The following is a 12,988-nucleotide window of genomic DNA, read 5'->3' on the forward strand; positions in this document are numbered from 1 at the left end:
TTTTACAGTACCATTACATAGTTGTACATTCATCACCTAAATCAATCCCTGACACCTTCATTAGCACACACACAAAAATAACAAGAATAATAATTAGAGTGAAAAAGAGCAATTGAAGTAAAAAAGAACACTAGGTACCTTTGTCTGTTTGTTTGCTTCCCCTACTTTTCTACACATCGATCCATAAACTAGACAAAGTGGAGTTTGGTCCTTATGGCATTCCCAATCCCACTGTCACCCCTCATAAGCTACATTTTTATACAACTGTCTTCGAGATTCATGGGTTCTGGGTTGTAGTTTAATAGTTTCAGGTATCCACCACCAGCTACCCCAATTCTTTAGAACCTAAAAAAGGTTGTCTAAAGTGTGCGTAAGAGTGCCCACCAGAGTGATCTCTCGGCTCGTTTTGGAATCTCTCTGCCACTGAAGCTTATTTCATTTCCTTTCACATCCCCCTTTTGGTCAAGAAGATGTTCTCCATCCCACGATGCCGGGTCTACATTCCTCCCCGGGAGTCATATTCCACGTTGCCAGGGAGATTCACTCCCCTGGGTGTCTGATCCCACGTAGGGGGGAGGGCAGTGATTTCACCTTTCAAGTTGGCTTAGCTAGAGAGACAGGGCCACATCTGAGCAACAAAGAGGCATTCGGGAGGAGGCTCTTAGGCACAACCATAGGGAGGCCTAGCCTCTCCTTTGCAGCAACCGTCTTCCCAAGGGTAAAACCTGTGGTAGAGGGCTCAACCCATCAAACCACCAGTCCCCTATGTCTGTGGTCATGTTAGCAACCATGGAGGTGGGGTAGGCGAATACCCCTGCATTCTCCACAGGCTCCTCAAGGGGGCACTACATCTTTTTTTTTTTCCTTGTTTTTCTTTCTTTTTTTTTTTTGTTTTAACTTTCCCTTCTTTTTTAAATCAACTGTATGAAAAAAAAAGTTAAAAAGAAAACAAACATACAATAAAAGAACATTTCAAAGAGACCATAACAAGGGAGTAGGAAAAAGACAACTAACCTAAGATAACTGCTTAACTTCCAACATGTTCCTACTTTACCCCAAGAAAGTTACATAACATAGCAACATTTCTGTGAACTTGTTCCTACTATATCCATCAGAAATTAACAGACCGTAGTCATTCCTGGGCATCCCCAGAACGTTAAATAGCTTATCTGTTCTTCTTGGATTATTGTTCCCCTTTCCTTAATTGCTCTCTATTGCTAGTTCCCCTACATTCTACATTATAAACCATTTGTTTTACATTTTTCAAAGTTCACATTAGTGGTAGCATATAATATTTCTCTTTTTGTGCCTGGCTTATTTCGCTCAGCATTATGTCTTCAAGGTTCATCCATGTTGTCATATGTTTCACGAGATCGTTCCTTCTTAGTGCCGCGTAGTATTCCATCGTGTGTATATACCACATTTTATTTATCCACTCATCTGTTGAAAGACATCTGGGTTGTTTCCATGTCTTGGCAATTGTGAATAATGCTGCTATAAACATTGGCGTGCAGATATCTGTTCGTGTCACTGCTTTCCGACCTTCCAGGTATATACCGAGAAGTGCAATCTCTGGATCGAATGGTAACTCTATATCTAGTTTTCTAAGGAACTGCCAGACTGACTTCCAGAGTGGCTGAACCATTATACAGTCCCACCAACAATGAATAAGAGTTCCAATTTCTCCACATCCCCTTCAGTATTTGTAGTTTCCTGTTTGTTTAATGGCAGCCATTCTAACCAGTGTTAGATGGTATCTCATTGTGGTCTTAATTTGCATCTCTCTAATAGCTAGTGAAGCTGACATTTTTTCATGTGTTTCTTGGCCATTTGTATTTCCTCTTCAGAGAACTGTCTTTTCATATCTTTTGCCCATTTTATAATTGGGCTGTCTGTACTATTGTCATTGAGTTGTAGGATTTCTTTATATATGCAAGATATCAGTCTTTTGTCAGATACATGGTTTCCAAAAATTTTTTCCCATTGAGTTGGCTGCGTCTTTACCTTTTTGAGAAATTCCTTTGAGGTGCAGAAACTTCTAAGCTTGAGGAGTTCCCATTTATCTATTTTCTCTTTTGTTGCTTGTGCTTTGGGTGTAAAGTCTAGGAAATGGCCACCTAATACAAGGTCTTGAAGATGTTTTCCTACATTATCTTCTAGGAGTTTTATGGTACTTTCTTTTATATTGAGATCTTTGGTCCATTTTGAGTTAATTTTTGTGTAGGGGGTGAGGTAGGGGTCCTCTTTCATTCTTTTGGATATGGATATCCAACTCTCCCAGCCCCATTTGTTGAAAAGACCATTATGACTCAGTTCAGTGACTTTGGGGGCCTTATCAAAGATCAGTCGGCCATAGATCTGAGGGTCTATCTCGGAATTCTCAATTCGATTCCATTGATCTATATGTCTATCTTTGTGCCAGTACCATGCTGTTTTGGCAACTGTGGCTTTATAATAAGCTTCAAAGTCAGGGAGTGTAAGTCCTCCCACTTCGTTTTTCTTTTTTAGAGTGTCTTTAGCAATTCGAGGCATCTTCCCTTTCCAAATAAATTTGATAACTAGCTTTTCCAAGTCTGCAAAGTAGGTTGTTGGAATTTGGATTGGGATTGCATTGAATCTGTAGATGAGTTTGGGTAGATTTGACATCTTAATGACATTTAGCCTTCCTATCCATGAACATGGAATATTTTTCCATCTTTTAAGGTCCCCTTCTATTTCTTTTAGTAGAGTTGCATAGTTTTCTTTGTATAGGTCTTTTACATCTTTGGTTAAGTTTATTCCTAGGTACTTGATTTTTTTAGTTGCTATTGAAAATGGTATCTTTTTCTTGAGTGTCTCTTCAGTTTGTTCATTTCTAGCATATAGAAACATTACTGACTTATGTGCATTAATCTTGTATCCCGCTACTTTGCTAAACTTGTTTATTAGCTCTAGTAGCTGTATTGTTGATTTCTCAGGGTTTTCTCGATATAAGATCATATCATCTGCAAACAATGACAGTTTTACTTCTTCTTTTCCAATTTGGATGCCTTTTATTTCTTTGTCTTGCCGGATTGCCCTGGCTAGCACTTCCAGCACAATGTTGAATAACAGTGGTGACAGCGGGCATCCTTGTCTTGTTCCTGATCTTAGAGGGAAGGCTTTCAGTCTCTCACCATTGAGTACTATGCTGGCTGTGGGTTTTTCATATATGCTCTTTATCATGTTGAGGAAGTTTCCTTCAATTCCTACCTTTTGAAGTGTTTTTATCAAAAAGGGATGTTGGATTTTGTCAAATGCTTTTTCAGCATCTATTGAGATGATCAATTGATTTTTCCCTCTTGACTTGTTAATGTGTTGTAATACATTGATTGATTTTCTTATGTTGAACCATCCTTGCATGCCTGGAATAAACCCCACTTGGTCATGGTGTATGATTTTTTTAATGTGTCTTTGGATTCGATTTGCAAGTATTTTGTTGAGGATTTTTGCATCTATATTCATTAGGGAGATTGGCCGGTAGTTTTCCTTTTTTGTAGCATCTTTGCCTGGTTTTGGTATTAGATTGATGTTAGCTTCATAAAATGAGTTAGGTAGTGTTCCATTTTCTTCAATGTTTTGAAAGAGTTTGAGTAAGATTGGTGTCAGTTCTTTCTGGAAAGTTTGGTAGAATTCCCCTGTGAAGCCATCTGGCCCTGGGCATTTATTTGTGGGAAGATTTTTGATGACTGATTGGATCTCTTTGCTTGTGATGTGTTGGTTGAGGTCTTCTATTTCTTCTCTGGTCAGTCTAGGTTGTTCATATGTTTCCAGGAAATTGTCCATTCCCTCTACATTATCCAGTTTGTTGCCATACAGTTGTTCATAGTATCCTCTTATAATTTTTTTAATTTCTTCAGGATCTGCAGTTATGTCACCTTTTTCATTCATTATTTTGTTTATATGGGTCTTCTCTCTTTTTGATTTTGTCAGTCTAGCTAGGGGCTTGTCAATCTTGTTGATCTTCTCAAAGAACCAACTTTTGGTGATATTTATCCTCTCTATTGTTTTTTTGTTCTCTATGTCATTTATTTCTGCTTTAATCCTTGTTATTTCTTTTCTTGTACTTGGTTTAGGATTGGTTTGCTGTTCATTTTCTAGCTTCTTCAGTTGATCCATTAGTTCTTTGATTTTGGCTCTTTCTTCCTTTTTAATATATGCATTTAGTGCTATAACTTTCCCCCTTAGCACTGCTTTTGCTGCATCCCATAGGTTTTGGTATGTTGTGTTCTCATTTTCATTCGTCTCTATATATTTAGCAATTTCTCTTGCTATTTCTTCTTTAACCTACTGATTGTTTAGGAGTGTGTTGTTTAACCTCCAGGTATTTGTGAATTTTCTAAGTCTCTGATGGTTATTGACTTCTAATTGTATTCCATTGTGGTCAGAGAATGTGCTTTGAATAATTTCAATCTTTTTAAATTTATTGAGGCTTGTTTTATGTCCCAGCATATGATCTATTCCGGAGAAAATTCCATGAGCACTAGAAAAGTATGTGTATCCTGGTGATTTGGGATGTAATGTCCTGTATATGTCTGTTAAATCTAATTCATTTATCAGATTGTTTAGGTTTTCAATTTCCTTATTGGTCTTCTGTCTGGTTGATCTATCTATAGGAGAGAGTGATGTGTTGAAGTCTCCCACAATTATTGTGGAAACATCAATTGCTTCCTTTAGTTTTGCCAGTGTTTCTCTCATGTATTTTGTGGCACCTTGATTGGGTGCATAGACATTTACGATTGTTATTTCTTCTTGTTGAATTGTCCCTTTTATTAGTGTGTAGTGGCCTTCTTTGTCTCTCAGAACATCCCTGCATTTGAAGTCTATTTTATCTGAGATTAATATTGCTACACCTGCTTTCTTTTGGCTGTAGCTTGCATGAAATATTTTTTTCCATCCTTTCACTTTCAGTTTCTTTGTGTCCCTGTGTCTAAGATGAGTCTCTTGTATGCAACATATTGATGGTTCATTTTTTTTGATCCATTCTGCGAATCTATATCTTTTAATTGGGGAGTTTAATCCATTTACATTCAACGTTATAACCGTGAAGGCATTTCTTGAATCAGCCATCTTATCCTTTGGTTTATGTTTGTCATATTTATCCCCTCTGTCTATTAATATCCTTTATTGTACCCATACCGAATCTCTTTAGTACTGAACCTTTCTCCAAGTCTCTCTGTCCTTTCTTTGTTTCTCTGTCTGTAGAGCTCCCTTTAGTATCTCCAGTAGGGCAGGGCTCTTGTTAGCAAATTCTCTCAGCATTTGTTTGTCTGTGAAAAATTTAAGCTCTCCCTCAAATTTGAAGGAGAGCTTTGCTGGATAAAGTATTCTTGGCTGGAAATTTTTCTCACTCAGAATTTTAAATATATCGTGCCACTGCCTTCTCGCCTTCATGGTGGCTGCTGAGTAGTCACTACTTAGTCTTATGCTGTTTCCTTTGTATGTGGTGAATTGCTTTTCTCTTGCTGCTTTCAGAACTTGCTCCTTCTCTTCTGTGTTTGACACCGTGATCAGTATATGTCTTGGAGTGGGTTTATTTGGATTTGTTCTATTTGGAGTTCACTGAGCATTTATGATTTGTGTATTTATGTTGTTTAGAAGATTTGGGAAGTTTTCCCCAACAATTTCTTTGAATACTCTTCCTAGACCTTACCCTTTTCTTCCCATTCTGGGACACCAATGAGTCTTATATTCGGACGTTTCATATTATCTATCATATCCCTGAGGTCCATTTCGATTTTTTCAATTTTTTTCCCCATTCTTTCTTTTATGCTTTCATTTTCCATTCTGTCATCTTCCAGGTCACTGATTCGTTGTTCAACTTCCTCTAGTCTTGTACTATAAGTGTCCAGAATCTTTTTAATTTGGTCAACAGTTTCTTTAATTTCCATAAGATCATCCATTTTTTTATTTAGTCTGGCAATATCTTCTTTATGCTCTTCTAGGGTCTTCTTGATTTCCTTTGTATCCCGTACTATGGTCTCATTGTTCATCTTTAGTTCTTTGAGTAGCTGCTCTAGGTGCTGTGTCTCTTCTGATCTTTTGATTTGGGTGCTTGGGCTTTGGTTATCCATATCATCTGGTTTTTTCATATGCTTTATAATTTTCTGTTGTTTCTGGCCTCGTGGCATTTGCTGAACTTGATAGGGTTCTTTTAGGATTTGTAGACCAATTGAAGTCCTTATCTCTAATTTATCAGATCTACAGCTTCGTGGAGTACACTTTCTCTAACTAACCAGCAGGTGGCGTCCACGAGCCACCTGTTCTCCACAAGCCAGTTCTCCCCTGCTTAGCCTTTTTGGTGAGTGGGGGAGTGAGTCTTGTGGGGTCCAATTGGTGCACCAAGCTTGCGTGTGTAGTCGGTGTTGCCTGCCCTGTATATGGGGCGTGTTTCTGGGCAGTCAGGGAGGAGGGGGTTGGCTCTAACAATCAAATCTCCCTGGTGATCCTAGAGTTTTAAAGGTGCTGCAATAGTCTAATCCTTCAGTTCATTCCTGCCACAGTTTGTCTCTGCCACTGACCCACAAGTCCTTGGTATTGGCGTATGGCTCCTGAGACTTGCAAGTGGGCCCCTCTTCCAGGCTGTGCACCCCGGGTCCTCTGTTGAGGGATGACTGTGCTATGTCACAGGTGAGTGCCGTCCCCCCAGGGCAGTTCTGGGCTGCTGGGCCGTGTAGGGAGGCTCCCAGTCTGCTGAAATGATGGCTGAATGGGGCTTTGTTAATTCACACTGCTCCACTTTCCCAACTCTGGGACAATCAGCTGAGGTTGCAGGGAAGGCTAATGTCCACGCCCAGTTTTGTGGTGTGTGCCTGTTATTTGAAGCACTTCCGTCACACTGGGTTGTCTGGGGCAGCTCTGGGCTATGGGGCTGGCGATGGGCAGGAGTGTTTCCTGTCCACCAGGATGATGGCTGTGAGTGGACACCCCCCTTTTCTTGGGAAGTTGTGGTGTTTAGTGAATTTTCTCAGCCACTGGATTATTGCCTTTTGTCTCAGAGCTCTCTTAGTTCTGCTCTTGACTTGACCTGCCCAAATTGCAAGTCTTTGAAGCTTTCTGTATTGGGCTTCTTAGAGTAATTGTTTTAGAAAAAGAAAAAAGGATTAAAAAAAACAAAAGGGTCCTCCTCAGAGATCTAATGGGTTATTGAAATGCTAAGAGACAAAGCAACCAGGGCCATTAAGGAAAGGTCCACAGGGCAGAGAGATCAGCTTTTCTTCGGGATTTGCATATGCGCCTCAGGGCCTGAGCTCTGCCCTTCCCCTTTCTATGTTCACCAGAACTCCAAAAATCCTCCGCTTTTATTTTGGAGTTTTTCGTGTTGTTTTTTTTCTATGCCTGTCTCCTCTCTGCTGGGCTGGCTGCTCTCAGATTCTCTGGTGTCTGGTCTCAGTCTATCTATGGTTGGAGTTTGGATCAGTAGAATGAGTTTCCGATAAGGGCTGCGACTGCAGTTCTCCCTTCTCCTTCCCGGAGCTGACAGCCCCTCCTCCCACGGGACTGAGCCTGGCAGGGAGGGGCGCGGGTCCCCTGGCCGCAAAAACTTACAGATTTCGCTGATCTCAGCAGTTCCACGTTTTCATGAGTGTTGTATGAAGTATGCCCAAAGTCAGATTGCTCTGTGGTGTCCAGTCCACGCAGTTCCTGGCTTTCTACCTACTTTCCTGGAGGAGTAACTAAAACATACAGCTCACCAGTCCGCCATCTTGCCCCGCCTCCCCCATTCATTTTTTTTTTAGTGCCTTCTATGTGCCAGGCACAGCTAGGTCTGCAAACCTTGAGAATTAGGTACAGGCAAGATGGTGGGAGCAGAAGCCAGAGGTAAGCAACCTCCAAAGGCAGAAAGAGCCATATAACCAACTCTGTCCAGCCTTGAGAGGCACAGAGCTATTAGCCAAGAAGTTGGCAGTCTTGGACCAGAGGGACCTCAGAGAAGTCTGGACCATGAAGTCACGGGATCTGCTGTAGGAAGAACAAAAATTTCAGCTCAGCTCCTTGAACAGGATGGGGAAGGAGTAGAGGATTGCTTGCTCTTGTTTATATAAGTAGTTCCTAATCTCTTTAATATCAAAATACAAACATAGCTGTGGACTTTCTTCCTAGAAACAGATACGCATGCATACAGAAATCTGTGCACACTGGTAGTGGTTCATAGATCCCCAGAAGTCTATCCTTAGTTCCTGGGTTGAGAATCTCTCTTTTAGAGATGGAGTCTAAATCTATTCTAGGGCTCTTAACTGCCAAGACCAGGTGATCCAGCTAGCCCTTACAGGAAAAGCTGCAGGACTATCTGTCCCTCCTGGCCCAAACAGGAAGCCTTTGGGGAGCTGTTCCTAGGATTGACCCCCAGATTGGTGCTGCTGAACCCAAAGGCTGAACGTCCCAGGAGCAAGGGTCTCCTAACTCCCCACTTCTGAGGAAAACAAATAAATGTGTGTCCAGCTTCAACCGGTTATCACTTTCCACTCCACTTCCCTTCTGTTGCCCTCCCTAGGATCAACTTGTACCGGAAGGTGGGAAGCTCTGTGAAGAGAGCACCTGAAAGGAAACCAATGTGTTGTGGAAGTAAGGGTAAACAAAGTTCTGAGATTTTTCTCATTCTTAATGCATTATTATTATTTTGTATCATTGGGCTAATGAATCCCTTTCCCCTCATCCTTCAGGTCCTACCATCAGTTCTCATAGTAAGAATGGGCCTGTGACTCTCCCCAAAGTCCACCCCCTTCCACCATCAGGCAGACAGAGTCCTCCCATTCCTGGGGGCGGGAGGAGGGGGGGTGCTGGGAGGATACTCTGGCTTCCCCTCCTTCTGGTCCCTTCTGAGAGCTTTCTCTACCCTCCTGTTTTCTGATCAAGTTAAATAAGTCACCTCTCGGGGGGATGTTGTGGGATGGGCATCTTTCAGTCTGCCCAGCTGCCAGAGGCTTTATCCTCTCCCTCTGGCTGCATTCTGGACATTGGCTGTGTTTCCTTCTTTTGCCTGTGGCCCCTGTGGGTCTCCAGTGGCAGCTGCATCAGAGGAAACTCCCAGAGCCAACAAATGGTTGGAAGGGAGGAGGGGTAGCTGCCAGCCTCCCGGGCTGCACGTGCAGCCTCCCTGACTTGCACATACACTCGCTGCCTTCCACACCCTCAGGTGTACAGGTAAGTCTACAGCTGGGATAGGGTGAGGCATGGAATATTGGGAACATTTTCTCTAGCCATGGAGGGGTGCACAAGTGGGTGGACAAGGAGCCAGAATTAATGCCTACAGGAGGTAGCCATCTAGGTTTTGCCTGGCCCTCTGATTCTGCCAAGAGCCAGCTGACTGAGTGTCTGCTCTCACCCCCACCCTCTCCCCCTCCCCACCCCCTCCTGAGCTGTCCCTGCTGCCTCATCTATACAAAACAGGGAGGATGTGTGACATGAGCCCTTCCTCCATCCTTTTGCAAGGACACAGGGACCTAGGTAGAACTTTTGGGCCGTTCTCTTGACCTTTCATCTTTGGAGACTGAGGTCCCCTTGGAGAGCTGCTGACCAGATGAGAATTGCTTCTTGAGTGTAGCATTAGAGGGGAGAGCGGAAGCTCTGGGGCTAACTATGGGGCAAGGGTGGAGAGAGAAGTCCCTCATTGCCAAGGGATCATGTCTACCTCACCTGATCCTGAGCACCTGGGGTGGGGGAGGGGAGGATGGGGGGACCCAGACCAGAGGGGTCCTAGCTCCAGGCTCTGTTCTGTATCCCATCACCCTGGCAGCCATCACCTGAGAGACGGATCTGAGTGCCGATGGAGTACCACAGCCATGAGGACAGGGAAGCCAGTGTCCTGTTAGCCCTAGGAATGCTGAGGGCTGGATTGTGCCCAGGGTTGGGTGGGAAAATGGGAATGTTGCCCCAGTCTCTCTTCTCCAGCAGTCTTCTATCCTTCATGGTCAGATTCCCCAGTGCTGGGGGAGGCAGTGTGCCAGTTTGAATGTACTGTGTCCCCCAAACGCCATTATCTTTGATGTAGTCTTCTGGGGCAGACGTTTTGGTGCTGATTAGATTTGCTTGGAATGTGTCCCACCCAGCTGTGGGTGATGACTCTGATGAGATATTCCCATGGAGGCATGGCCCCACCCATTCAGGGTGGGCCTTGATCAGTGGAGCCATGTAAATGAGCTGACTCAAAGAGAAGGAACTCAGTGCAGCTGTGAGTGACATTTTGAAGAGAAGCAAGCTTGCTAGAGAGGAGTGTCCTGGGAGAAAGCCATTTTGAAACCAGAACTTTGGAGCAGACACCAGTCACGTGCCTTCCCAGCTAACAGAGGTTTTCCGGATGCCATTGGCCATCCTCCAGTGAAGGTACCCGATTACTGATGTGTTACCTTGGACACTTTATGGCCTTAAGACTGTAACTGTGTAGCCAAATAAACCCCCTTTTTATAAAGGCCAGTCCATCTCTGGTGTTTTGCATTCTGCAGCATTAGCAAACTAGAACAGATTTTGGTACCAGAGAAGTGGGGTGCTTTTGCTGCTGAGTTTGCAAATACCGAACATGTTGTAACAGCTTTTCAAATGGATAAGGGAAAGATTCTGGAAGAATTGTGAGGAGCTTGATAGAAAAGGCCAAAACTGCTTTAAAGACTACTGTTTATGGAAATACAGACTCTAAAGATACTTCTGATGAGGACTTGAGCAGAAATGATGAATGTGTTGTTGGGAACTGGAAGAAAGGTGATCCTTGTTTCAAAGTGGCAGAGAATTTGGCAAAACTGAGTCCTGGTGTCAGATGGAAGGAAGAATTTGAAAGCAACAATCTGGAATACTTAGCTGAGGAGATCTCCAGACTACGTGTGGAGGATGTATCCTGGCTTCTCCTTGCAGCTTATAGTAAAATGCAAGTGGAGAGAGATAAACTTAGAACTGAACTCTTGGGTTCAAAGAAACCAGAAGCTGATGGCTTGGAAAATTATGAGCTTCCAGGGGGTGGAATCCCAGAAGCTACAGCCCAACGTGAGGATGTAACCAAACATGGAACCCAGCCACCATTTCATTACAAGCCAAGATTGGAGATGGAATTATCCAGAAAGGATTTGTGGAAAGTCCTATTGTCTGATGGCTTTGACCCCTGTATGCTTCATGCAAAGCCAACAGAATTTTTGCGAGATCTTTACAGACAGAGCCATTGCCAGTCTGGACTGGAGAAGACAGACAAGGAACAAACTGAAGGAAAAATTTCTTCAAGGACAGAGCCATGGAGGTTGAGGTCTGGAGTCAAGAGGTCTTGGGCTGGGAGAGCAGAGTGGCCCACACACATGGAAAAGGTGAGTTTGCCCTGGAGGTCGAGGGCGGGCCTTCCACCTCGATGCTCAGGAAGTGTCTTGCCACCCCAAGCCCCAAAGAGGGTGGAGCACATTCCCAGGGAATTGGGGAGAGCCTGGCTGCCACCACACTGTTCTGAAGGGGTTGAGCATGTGCCCCAGAGATTGAAGGGAATCCGGGAGCTGCCCCAATGTTTGAGGAGGGTGGGGCTGAGAAGGTGGTCTCCCCAATGTGTGGATATGTTGGAGCACTCACCCAAGTGTTTGGAGAGGAAAGGGCTGCCACAAAGGCCCTTAGGAAGGGTTAGACTCCCGCTCTCTCAAGCCCCAAGGATGCAACATCATTCTGTGAATGACTCTCAGACTTTGAAATCTAATGGAGTTTGTCCTGAGGGTTTTAGGAACTGTTTTGGTCCTGTTAACCCTGTTTTCCTTACTGTTTCTCCTTATGGCAATGGGAATGTTTATCCTATGAATGTCCCTCCTTTGTATATTGGAAGCATATAACTTGTTCTAAGTCCACAGATCCAAAGCTAAAGGAGAATTATGCCTTAGAACCCACCACGCCTGTAATTGATTTTGATAGGATCTTGTACTTAACTCTTCTTACTGAAATGATGTAAGTTTTTTTTGATATTGTGATGGAATGAATGTATTTTGTATTTGGAAAGATAATGTCATTTTGGGGTCCAGGGAGTGGAATGTGCCAGTTTGAATGTACTGTGTCCCCCAAACGCCATTATCTTTGATGTAGTCTTGTGGGCAGACGTTTTGGTGCTGATTAGATTTGCTTGGAATGTGCCCCACCCAGCTGTGGGTGATGACTCTGATGAGATATTCCCATGGAGGCATGGCCCCACCCATTTAGGGTGGGCCTTGATCAGTGGAGCCATATAAATGAGCTGACTCAAAGAGAAGGAACTCAGTGCAGCTATGAGTGACATTTTGAAAAGAAGCAAGCTTGCTAGAGAGGAATGTCCTGGGAGAAAGCCATTTTGAAACCAGAACTTTGGAGCAGACGCTAGTCATGTGCCTTCCCAGCTAACAGAGGTTTTCCAGATGCCATTGGCCATCCTCCAGTGAAGGTACCTGATTACTGATGTGTTACCTTGGACACTTTATGGCCTTAAGACTGTAACTGTGTACCAAATAAACCCCCTTTTTATAAAGGCCAATCCATCTCTGGTGTTTTGCATTCTGCAGCATTAGCAAACTAGACACAGGGCCTGGGATCCAAATATCCATGGTCTGAGAACTACCTCCTACCTTTGGCTCAGTTCTAATTAGGGACAGACAGTGAGGCCTGAATCCTGAAGAACCTTTGGACAAAGTGAGCCCTGACTTCGACCCTCTCTGTGACTCATGGTTTCCCTGCCCTGGGTTCTGAGGAAGCGTATCACCCTGCCCTTGACACTACCCCCCTCCCCACCGGGGTACCTTCTGATGTCACAGGCAAATGAGGCCAAACCAGAGGCACCGGATATCTATTTCCTGTCACTGCACCTGCTCCCCTAGGGCCTGGGATGCTACTGTTGCCATGCCAACAGCAGCCACTCTCAAAGGAGCTGTTACTAGGCTGCAGGTCCTTTTGTGCCTGTCTAAGTGTCATTTTGATGATCTGAATTGCAGGAAGCAAGGCCCAGCCCCTGGGACTCACTCCCTGCAGGTCTACCTCCCCTGCTCCCCAG

The sequence above is a fragment of the Choloepus didactylus genome, chromosome 2 (assembly GCF_015220235.1).
Source record: "Choloepus didactylus isolate mChoDid1 chromosome 2, mChoDid1.pri, whole genome shotgun sequence".
NCBI lineage: Eukaryota > Metazoa > Chordata > Mammalia > Pilosa > Megalonychidae > Choloepus > Choloepus didactylus.